The sequence below is a fragment of the Stegodyphus dumicola genome, chromosome 11 (genome assembly GCF_044657685.1).
Source record: "Stegodyphus dumicola isolate Sdum_Otavi_A_Nest chromosome 11, ASM4465768v1".
Lineage (NCBI taxonomy): Eukaryota > Metazoa > Arthropoda > Arachnida > Araneae > Eresidae > Stegodyphus > Stegodyphus dumicola.
In genome coordinates this window covers 46,345,299-46,357,865 of record NC_140778.1, presented here as the reverse complement: position 1 = coordinate 46,357,865, position 12,567 = coordinate 46,345,299, and positions in this window count along the sequence as shown.

The following is a 12,567-nucleotide window of genomic DNA, read 5'->3' as shown; positions in this document are numbered from 1 at the left end:
CTGTCTCTCCAAGTTCCGTTTTTATTATTTTTCCAATTCAGAGTTTACATCCACTGTTCAAATCGGCTCAAAATCCATTTCATAGCTGATGATATCAAAACAAATGATACGTTATTATTTCTAATGTAATACAAGAGTTTTCTAACCCAATTATCAATTTCTGTAAAATAATGTGAAATAGCGAAAGCGGTGATAAAACTCAAAAAACTGTGCACGTCTCTAAGAAACACTTAAGAGGGAGGAAAATCTTTGAAATATTCACAGAATTACCATAATTCGATGAGAGAAAGAAGCAGATAAAACACAAATCTATTTTATCTCAGAAATTATAATTCAGTAAGGATAGAAGCATTTCATTCAAGGTTTGCGTAAAATGCTTTTCCTTGATAATAACATATATAAATATGTTATTATTATTAACACTGCCTTCTACCAGAAGAAAAATATTCTAAATTCTATAAACCCGTTTTCTTCTAGTTTTCTTCCAAATCCGAATGAAAATCTGTTGTGCGGAGCACATGACTTTTACTGTACAGCCTATTGAAACATGCACATTCTATTTGCAGTTAATTTAAACATATATTCTTAAATTTTTCTATCTTAATTTAATGATCCCTCAAAGTAAGTTGAAAATGATATCGAAAATTGCAAATTTTTAAATTAATTATCCGGTTTAATTTTTGTCGTATAGCTATCAAACTTGTTATGATGTTATTTTTTCATAGCTAGTCTAAAACTGGTATAACACCAAAATGACTGGGCTTTGAACGTTGGAAGTTTGTATATGCGACTGCTGTAACATTTAGTTGTGCACGTCCCCTTTTTTATTGCAATCGGGAGCACCAAACATATATATATAATATTTTTAAGCGCAGTCATGATAGCTGAATGGCAAGACGGGACGAAGATGTTGATACAAAACCAAGCTTAGCTAATTACCACCTTTATTTCCAGGCACATAACAATTCTTTGTGGACAATATTTTTTTAATCATAAACAATTACAACAATTTCTTATTTACACAGATTAACGGGGTGATATCATTTTAGACGCATGAGCAAAGCAGCGTGAATCTTGGCCTCGCGAAATGTAAGAGAAGAAGTTGACGCAGTTTATTTGTGAGCGGTATTAATACTAAATACATGCAGAAAGTACTCTAAGCTATAATTGGTTAATTTTAAGTTGTTATATAACATAGAAGAATCTCGAATTTAGGAGAATAGATGAATTATGGGGACAGCGCCAAATCTAGAATAGTTAATTTTGAGGTCGCCAATTATTCTTAAAGCAGCTATCGTATTTTCTTATATCTTACATATATATTTACATAACATTTTTTAAAAAGCGTAATATAATCACGCCCAGCATTTTCGCGCATTAAGCTGCTGAAAAATTATCAGTAGAGACATAAAGTAAGAAATTTAGAACCAATTTTTCACAAACACCAAAAAATTGAAATGCATAAGTAATAAATTTCGTAAAAGCCTATAAACGTAAAAAAATAATTTAATAAATGTTAAAACTAAAATATTTCAAATAAATAATACCTTAATTCTAAAAATTATGAAATTTAAAGAATAAAGAATTCAAAAGAAAAGAAATTCAATCAACTTCAATGCCACTTCGTCAGGAGGAGGAACCTTGAAATCAATTGAAATCTCTCTTTCACAAAAAAAATATTTCATTTTATGTATCCAGAATAAGCCGGTGAACCCTTCTAATGTATATTAATTATAATAGTTTACGCGAAAATTCTAGCCTCTCCCCACAGCAAGGGAAAAAACAAAGTAAATTCAAATAAAATTTTTTTACCTTTAAACAAAGAGAACTCTATCCAAAGAATTGGAAACGTAAATGAAATACTAAATTACTTTAGTGAAAAACTCAAACCAAAGTTTTACCTTTATACAAAATGAACTTCATCTAAAGGATTGAAATTTCACTTACGTTTCAAATTCTTTGGATAAAGTTCTCCTTGTTTAAAGGTAACATTTTGATTTGAATTTACTTTGTTTTTTCCTTGCTTTGGCGAGCGGCCATAATTTTCGGATGAAAGATTATAATTAAAATGCATTGGTATTTTAATTATAATCGGCTAATGCTGGATACGGAAAAGCAAGAATTTTGTGGAAGAGAGATTTCAATGTTCCTCCTCCTGACGAAGTGGCTTTGAAGTTGATTGAATTCTTCTTCTTTTGTATTCTTTATTCTTTAAATTTCGTTGTTTTTTTATTAGAGTATTACTTGTTTGAAGTACACTGGTGTACAAAAATTAAGGACGAAATTGAAGAATTAGCTTATCAGTGGCATGAAGAGGCAGAGTGGACTGAAAGAGATCGACTAGGGTCAGGTACATTAGCACATGCGCATATATGCAGCTAGATGTAATGGGAGAGTGTCGGATGGGTGTAAAGATCATTGGAGGTGCGAGCTGAGCAATTTGGGGAAGCTATTGCACGGCGTATATTAGTTTAAACGACGTCGAGTTGCTGCATCAGAGTGAAATGTCGAAAAATAAACCTATTAGACGATATCTGGATGCTTTTACCCTAGGTAGGAACAATGAAAAGACTGAGAAAGGTCGAAGTGTGACAAATGTGGCTATGGAGTTCGGGGATTACTGACAACATTGTTTAAGGACTTTGGAAAGCATTTCAAACTACAGGAACAGCTATCTGACAGTTCGGCAGTGGTCCTCCACGACCAGCAGAAGACGACCGGTATATTGTCCTAAAAATTGCATGGCGTGAGGTCAGGGGAACGAGGCGGCCATGCAACTGGAAAACTGCGACTTATGACTCTATCATCAGTAAAGTTTTGGCGCAACAGCTGCTTTACCTTATTACTAATGTGTGGCGGAGCACCATCCTCCATAAAGATTCTTTGTTGGAGACGGTTTCTTTGCTGAAGTTGTGGAATAACAAACGTTTGCAGCATTTCGCGGAACCTTTCTGCATTTATGGTGCACGTTTGGGGTCGTGTCGGAGTGGTGGTATCAAAAATGAATGTCCCAATTACGAATTCGGTTGTGAAACCACACCAAACAGTGACTTTTGGGGAATTTAATGAGATTTCGTGCACGGTGTGGAAATTCGGCTATTTTGTGTGTTTACGGACCCATTGAGATAAAAATGGCACTCATCTCTCCACAGAATGTTCCATGGGAAAGCATCATCAATTTCTACCCTGGAGAAACGATAGAGCGAATGTTACTCGCTTATCATTTATTATATTGCCAGCAAAAGAGATGAAAACATGCAGAAGAGATATCGATATTTCAACATGGAGAATTTGATTACTGGTGCGATGGAGAAGTTTATATGTGCCGTTGAAGAAACAATTCTGTTGTAACTATTGCATCAAATTTTATCACTCAGAACCACTAGGAAGAGCAAAAAGATGTGTACGAGCTTAAGAAAAGAAAGCTGATGTTCTCCATCCTTACGTTATAAAATTATATAATGAAAGAATGGGTGGACTTGCTTGACCGACTTCTTTGAGATATCGACCAAAATTTGGCAGCAAAAAAATGATACTGGAACTTATTTATCAACGCACTCAATATGGTATTGGCTACTGAGTGGATCGTACACACTGATTTACACAAAAACATCACATTAGAAATGACTCGCGTAAATTTTAGAAGAGAAATTAATTTGAATTTGCTTCGAGCGAAACCTAAAATTTACATTATACCTGGACCCCGTGCCCATCAGTCGACATCTGCAAGAAAATCAGATGCACATTATATACTAGTTACATCATCTCAAGGGTGTTGTGTAGTGTGCCAAAAAAACACTACAAACATGTATTTTAAATGCAAAAAAAAAAAAAAAAAAAAAAATGCTCAGTTCGTGCAAGCGGCTGATTTTGTAGGGGTAAAATCCAATAATGCGCCAAAAAACTCTCCATACCGTGGAATAATTAATAATTCGTGTCCAATTGTCGAGCTACACCCTTAATGAGCTACCTTAATAAACATCTGTGAAGACAAATAAAGGGGTTGGACAAAAATAAGGAAACACCTTTAAAAAAACATGTTTCTTTGCTTAATGTGGTGTAGGAAACCCGTTGGCATCCAAAACAGCTTGCAGTCTTCTCGGAATGGATAAATACAGTTCCTGTATGTTTGCCAAGCGAATATTATACCATTCTTCCTGCAAAACGCTGGCAAGTTCAGATAACGATGTTGGCGATGGATAACGAGAATGCACTTTCCGTTCCAATGTAGACCACAAAGGTTCGATAATATTCAGGTCTGGTAACTGTGGTGGCCAGGGGAGATGGGCAATTCATCCTCGTGCTCAGAAAACCAGTCCTGGACAATGTGAGCTGTGTAAACTGGGGCTTTGTCGTCTTGGAAGATACCATCACCATCGGGGAACAAAGTTTGTACCATGGGATGAACTTGATCGGCCAAAATGTTCACACAAGTCTTGGCAGTTATGTGCCCTGACACAGTTATCATGAGGCTAGCAGAGAACCACGATATGGCTGCCCAAACCATAACAGAAACCCCGCCATGTTTCACTCTTGGCAACAAGCAGTCTGTATTATAGGCTTGAGATGGAGTTCTCCAGACCTAAACTAGGCCAGAAGTGGGAAACAATGTGAAAGAAGACTCGTCAGACCATATTACTCGCTTCCACTGCTCTAGAGTCCAGGCTTTATGACTTAAACACCACCTTTTCCTGTTACGGGCATTAGCATCACTGATGAGTGGCTTTTCAATTGCAGCACCGCCAGCAGTTCCCTGTTTATGAAGCTGCCTTCTAATTGTTTTGGTACTCACAGGGTTCGGTAACACAACATTCATTTCAGCAGTAACTTTTGCAGTTGTGGTCTTCTTATTTTTCGTCACAATTGCCCTTAATGTTTGTCTGTCACGATCGCTCAGGACACACTTTCGTCCGCACTGTGATTTAGCAGATGATGTTTTTTCGCTTTTCAAATATGCGGAATAAATCTTCGATACAGTGCCTCTTGAAACACTAAACACCTCGGCTACCTTGCTTACGGAAGCACCTACCATACGTGCTCCAACAATTTGCCCACGAAGTCTGTTAACTCTGACATAATGCAATGACAACCTCACATAACAGTACTCCGACAACAACTGAACTGTTTAGCACATTTACGAAGTTGTATAGGTGGCGTCAGTAGTCAAAAACGCCAGCGCCACCTACATATTTCATTAAAATCAATCTTTCTTTCCAAACATGCATTTCACAAGGTGTTTCCATATTTTTGTCCATCCACTGTATATTAAAATGGGAATGATAAAAATTCGCTCTGAATTTTGAATGAAATGCTTCACTTGCATTAGTTGTTCTTTCCGATGAAATATCAGCGCAAGCCCAAAGTATCGGGGGAAATTTTGCATCCTCATTTAGGTAATTCTCGGTTATGTAATCAGTAAAGCGTGTGATGTTTGCATCCAGTGGTTGCTCTGACATCAGATCTTCATCGAAGCTATCCGAAACTTCAGTAGCATCCAAAAAGGGTAATCCAAATACCAGTCGAAGCCATCTCCCAATTTCTGAATTACCATTCCTATATTGTTGCTGCAATCCGCACTGTTGAAGTTTTCGCCACCAAGCTTGAGTCAAGTGGAATCTACATCCTGTAATAGAACATTCAGGCCACATTTTTCTCACAGCTTCATGGATTGCATATTCAAAATCTGCCACCACAATTTCTGGCTGAAAATTCAAATGCAAGTTAGAACAGAGTTCTTTCAGTTTTTGAAACATAGTTTCGTATATTACCGTAGACTTTCCTGGTAGCAAAAAAAAAAAAAAAAAAAAAAAAAAAAAAAAAAAAAAAATACAAGTGGGATATGATGTCCATTTTCCACTGTATGAAACGTAAACATCTGAAAGTAAAATTTTGGGCAAAATGTGAAAGTGCCATCAACAAAAAACTTTTTTTTTTTGTCAAATAAGATCCTTAAATTTGAATCTGTTGAAAAACAAACTATATTATTTCTATCGTCATTAATCTGAAGAAGATTTTCATGTCGATAAGATATCACTTGTCTTACATTTAATGCAGAATGCACATCAGAAATACATTTTGGAAGTGGAGGTAGAACTTTCCTTCTCTGTCGGTACATATTTCTCCGAATACAGTGAACATCATGGCTGCTAACAATATCTGAATGTTGAGCTGCAACACTAGTCAGTTCTTTCCTGATTAATTTCTGAGGATTTTCAAATGTATCTTCCGCTGCTTTCTGTTTAACGCCGTTTGAAACATCTTGTCTTGAAACAGTCTTGCAACGCTCATGATTGTGACACAGATAAGATTTTGATAACACGTTATTTGTCTTATCAAGATAAAGTGTTGCTTTGCATTTTTTACTTGTAGAACGCCATTTTTGGTACTCTGCTTTTCCACATTCCTTATAAAATTTATGTCCTGAAAAAAGAACGAGAATTTTCCCTCTCTGACTGCGAATAAATTCCATCATACGTAAATATGCTTAAATAACGCCAATTTTTAATTCAAGGTTGAATTTATAACAGAAGCAAATATATTTTTCACCAAGATAGTCAAAGAATCGTTCGGAACTGATTGAAAATTTAGCTATTTAAGGAATATACACTGACTTCCGGTTGTAGGGGTGAAAAAGGTCAGAGCCAATAGTTGTGCTCATGAAGAATGCCTTGTAGCCCCACATGCTGTTACAAAGATGAATTTATTGGCTGCAAGAGTATTACGAAACCTAAAAATCCTCTGAAAATTTATTTTGTGTTACAGAGCAATTAACAAAAGTAAATCTAAAGCGGTGTATAAAAGAAATTAAACAAACAAAAAAGAAACGATTTTTCACAGACAATTCAGTGTTTCTCATCAATTAATTCAGTTCTTACTTCACGACAAGGCAAAAATACATAAAAACTCAAAATATCTGTATTAAAAATTACGAAGTAAATCTTAAACACTTATTTCCTGGAATCAATTCCAGAAAGGATTAAGCATGACTTAATTCGTAATAATAATAAAAGAAGGCGTTATCTTTGTTGTTGCCGAAGCTTAGTTTCTCTAGATTGGCAACAAATCCACTATTCATTTATAAAAAATATATTTCTTTATTTTTATTTTCCTCTTGACTACAGTTGGCTTCGAAAAATAAAATTGTAACCCTGTAGGCAACGGGGAAAAGAAATTTTGATCGGGTCAAGTTGGACTATAGCAAGACGAGGGGGGGATTTTCATCAGCGCAGTTGGAGTACACCCTCTCCAGGATATGCAATGAATTTATGAGAGCAGGTAAATTTTGTATTCCTCAAAGAACTAAAAGTGACACCCTGGTCATAGACGTTCCATGCTAGTCACTTACTTCTGCAGAGCTGTAGGCTTTCTGAATGAGGTAACCAAACGGGGGGAACACTGCTGCCACTTCTGCAGAGAAGTTATATATTTATTCTCATGTTGTATTCAGGAAACGTAATCAGGGAAAATTTCTGCTTGACGGCTAGAATTATATCGACAGGGCATCGCGATCAGGTAGTCTTGAACTCTTCCCTCTTTATCTTCAAAGCTACACTTTTCAATTAAATTGCTTTCTATACCCTCATAATCTTTCTAGAATTCTCACTATTCTCCTTAGTGGAGCTTTAATCATTTTATCTTTTTTCCTTGGTGTGCTGCAAAAAAATTAGTGATACTTGTCATCCCTTGGAATAGTACATTTTATGTATAATCAGGGTTTAAACTCAAACAGAGATTATTTGAGCTGCTTCTTAGCATCTAAGTGGAATTGTCATTCCGTACAATGCCTTACATAAGACGAGGTCCGATACTTTTTTTCCTATTTAACTATTCAAAATTAATTTAATAATTTATTAAATTTCTCTTTATCTTTAAATTTTTCTTAATTTAATTAATTAAATTAGTTAATTTAATCAAATTAATTAATTTAAAATTGTTATCTAATTATTAGCTATTTTAATTATTTATTAATTTTTTTCTTTCCTTCGTCACAGTCTTCCATAGCGCTCCGGCACTTCTAATTTTAGAAATTAAGCCCTGGTATATAGCATGGAACAGTAAGTCCTCAAGAGTTAATGGGAATGGAAGAGGGGTATATGATCTTTGGATCTATCTCCTGGTCATTGTTTCAAAATGAGATAGAGCATCGTCTCCTATAATGTGTCCAAGGTTTAAACTAATGACAGGCATAACCAAGTGCACTCTTTGTCAATGATTTCGTAGATCTTTTTGATGTTACTATCAGAGGAGTCTGTGATTATATTTAGAATTTAACTAAATCAAAAGTTATTATGTGTTAATAATTGTTTCAACATTCATTTAATTTATTATTAAGTAATCAATTAGTTAAGTGATTTTTCCTTCTATCGTGTCTGAATAATTTTATATTCTGAAGCTGTCATTTCAATATACACATAGAAATTATAAATTTATTTATTATTCCATAATGTAATGGATGAATTAATATGCTTAAGCATATTAATTCTAAGCAATTGCAATCTAATGTGCTTTCAGCTGTTGCAAAAAATGCCTTCACAGCTTCTTAACTAGGGCAATTAAAATAATGCCGATATCTTAAGTAAATTTCATTGTACGAAATATGAGGTACTGAATATCACGAAAAGTAATAAAACATATTGCCCATTAGGTAGAACAATTCTACGTTCAGATACATGTTTATTAGACTGCCTTTATCGTCACCATTTTGACGGTATTTACTAACAGTGAATTCTATGGACGTATAGCAGAATAAAAATATTATATTATTAATTGTTATTTTACCGACACGAAAGTAGTTGATGAACACTTCTTTCACCGAATCAATTGGGCGCAAGCAATTCCACGCTTCAGCAACATCCCATCGATGTGTATGCCGAAATGAAACTTAAATCAAAGTGCACAGATTCGTTTTTACATCTTGTATACTTATAAATTTTTTTTAAATTCTGACATACAAAGCAGCTAAACATTCTTTATTTCTGAAACTAGCCTCTTTCTTATTTAGTCCTGCATGCTGACACACACTACTTCGTAGGAATATCGATCAAATAAGATTTTATAAAAATCATTTTCCACCTCGTTTGACATACTCACGGCCATCACAAATTTGAAACACAAACCCACAGGGTTATTTCCTTTTGCGCATGCGCTTGGTGTCACAATTTTGCCAAGACCTGATAAATCGCCAAATTTAGTCGTGGGTTGCGTTTCCTATGGAGGAAGTAAAAATACGCATCCCGGGCGCTGCTAGTACCAGCAATGGTTCCCTGCGATCCTGCGACAATTGCAGTTGCCACATCAATTATTGCATCTTCTGATACTGGTTTACGTCCTCTCCCAGCGCGAATGGTCCCATTTCCTCGAACTTCTTAATCATTTTCTTAAGACCATTTCAGCGATAAAGGCCACTTTCGTAATTTTTTTCTGGTTCGAAATTCCCGAAGAGCTGCGGATGCATTACATTGATTCATGTAATACAGCTTCACCAATAACGCACGTTCCGGTCACGTGAGAGCCATGTCCACCGGAGCTCGTTTACTTCAGCTGAGATTATTGTCGGAACTGTCTAGTGCTTGCTTTTATAGCCCCTATTACTGGCGCTGTGATCGCACAACATTTGCATTTTTCTTTGATACCTGTGTTTTATGCTAATTCTCGTTATTGTAAGCTACGGCAGCGCCACAAAATGCCCCAGCGGCGATTTTTGTAACTAAATTTTTTTCATGGAATCCTTTTTCCCATATCTTGATTAGTCTAAATACCAAGTTTGGTGTCATTTCGGCTATTAGATCGCACTACAGGGCGCTCCAAACACTGTCACTTTAAAAATGATCACCCTGTATTTAAAATTTTGTAAACCTTTAACGAATTTTTGATTAATAAAATAAACGATTTCAAAGCGAGTAGTGGCAACACTGTAAAGAATAATACATTTTTATCTCTAGCGCGCGACACTGTCTGTTGGAAATTCTAAAGATATGCTGTTTTTAAATATTTTCAACCCAAATGCTCTCGAGACGAGTATGTCTGTGTAAATGAAAAAATCGCTTTTGGAAATAATATAAAAACTTAAAGATTTCAGATTTCTCCTTCCATTAGTGCTATGGGCATTACAAAAATTATTACAGACACGTTGGTATAAAGGAAGAATTCCTGTAACAATATGCCCTTCTCACTCTTTACAATAGAGTGTGGAAGGAGCGTACTTTTCCCAGTGCATGGAGGAGAGCTGTTGTAATTCCTATTGCCAAGCCAGGGAAAGACCCAAGGAATCCCTCGAACTATCGGCCAATTGCCCTTACCAGTTGTGTTTGCAAACTGTTTGAAAAGATGGTAAACAGCCGCCTAGTCTACTTCTTGGAAAAGAATAATATTATATCGCCTTATCAAAGCGGTTTTCGAAAGGGGAGAACAACCGTAGATACCATGCTCCTCTTAGAGACATCCATTCGAAAAGCTTTTGTAAGAAGAAATCACCTTGTCTCAATTTTCTTTGATATAGAGAAAGCTTATGATAAGGCATGGAGATACGGTATACTTCGCGATCTTCGCGAGAGTGGCTTGCGCGGCAACCTACCAATTTTCATTTAGAATTTCCTGAACGCTAGAACTTTTCAAGTAAGGATTGGCTCTGTTTTTTCGGATGTTTTTCAACAGGAAGAGGGTGTGCCTCAAGGCTGTGTTCTTAGTGTAACGCTTTTCAGTTTAAAAATAAATTCTGAATTAAAAGAACTTCCTCCCACCATCTTGGGATCACTATATGTAGATGATTTACAGATTAGCTGTCGAGGAGCAGACATGAGATACATAGAGAGGCAATTGCAGATGGCTCTGAATAAGATCCAAGAATGGTCAGACAAACAGGGATTTACTTTTTCGAAACAGAAAACTGTGTGCGTGCACTTTTGTAGGAAGCGAAGTCTCCATCCTGAACCTGAGTTATATCTAAATGGTACAATTATTCCAGTTGCTCCCGAAGTAAAATTTTTAGGAGTGATGTTCGACCAGAAATTGACTTTCCTTTCTCATGTTTTAAACCTGAGAAAGAAGTGTATAAAAACACTAAATATTTTAAAAGTGTTGGCGAACACCTCCTGGGGTGCAGAGCGTTGCTCTATGCTTCGCGTTTACAGAGCGCTTGTTCGCTCCAGACTGGACTATGGCTCAGTTGTTTATGGATCCGCTCGGTTATCAGTTTTGTTAAAACTAGACCCTGTTCACCATCAAGCTCTGCGGATTTGTTCAGGAGCTTTCAGGACTTCTCCTGTGCAGAGTCTGTATGTTGACAATAACGAACCATCACTTTATCTGAGGCGTGATCAATTGTCCCTTTTGCAATATTTTCATATTCTATCCCAACCTGAACATACCAATAAGCTGTGCTTACTTGATAATGTGTGTAACACATTATTTGAAACACGTCCATCCTGTGTTCCTACCTTTCTTTCAAGAGTTCGCCCTGTCATCGAGGAACTTTCCCTCTCTGATATGCGCCCCCAAGCAGTACAGAATTTTGAAATCCCACCTTGGGAAAATGTACGGATTCAGCTTCTTAATGTTTTTAAGCATCATGCGAAGGCAAGCACTAACGAGATCATTTACAGACAACTCTTCGCTGAGCACAGGCACAAATATAGCAGTTATATTCCAGTCTATACAGATGGTTCAAAGTCAAAAGATCATGTCGGAATGGCATTTGTAATTCAAGATCACATGGAGGGCAGACACTTGAACCATGCTTTATCTGTCTTAACATCCGAACTAACTGCGATATATTATAGTCTTTTGTACATCTCAAGGCTCTGCCACAAAAAGTTTATAGTTTATACAGACTCTTGTAGTTCGCTTAAATCATTAGAAGCTTTTTCCCATACTCAAAATCCAGTCATAGAGGATATTCTGAAGTTGCATATAAACTTAACGAGTCGTGGATATGATATCCTGTAGTGCTGGGTTCCCGGCCATGTGGGAATAAAAGGGAATGAGCTGGCAGATATCACAGCGAAATGTGCTGTTGATCTGTCCAGTCGCCTCATCCCTTTTGGAGACATCTGTTGTGTAGTCAAAGAGAAGATCCGAAAAAAATGGCAACAACTTTGGGATGTTCAGCTTCAAAACAAGTTAAGACATGTAAAGCCTAGAATTGAGCACTGGGAATTAACAAAAAATCGTAAGGAGGAAGTTCTTTTGACTCGCCTCAGAATTGGTCACACTAGAGTGACACATAGCTACCTGTTAAAAGCTGAGAATGAACCTGTTTGTTCATATTGTAATGTTTGTCTATCTGTTCGTCATATTTTAATTGAGTGTCCCTGTTTTAACAGTCTTCGTCAGAAATATTTTAATAGCTGTGACTTACCTCTGGACCGTTTAATCGGAAGAGAGGTTAATTGTAATTTATTTTATTATTTAAAAGAGACTGGCTTTTATTACCAAATGTAATTTGTTTTGAAAACTGTGTCTTGATTTTTAATGTGTGCTTTTAACTTTTCTTTATATGACTTCATCCTCTGGATCTGCTACATTTGTCTACTTGTTTTATTTATTGAATTTTAATGTCATCAATTGTAA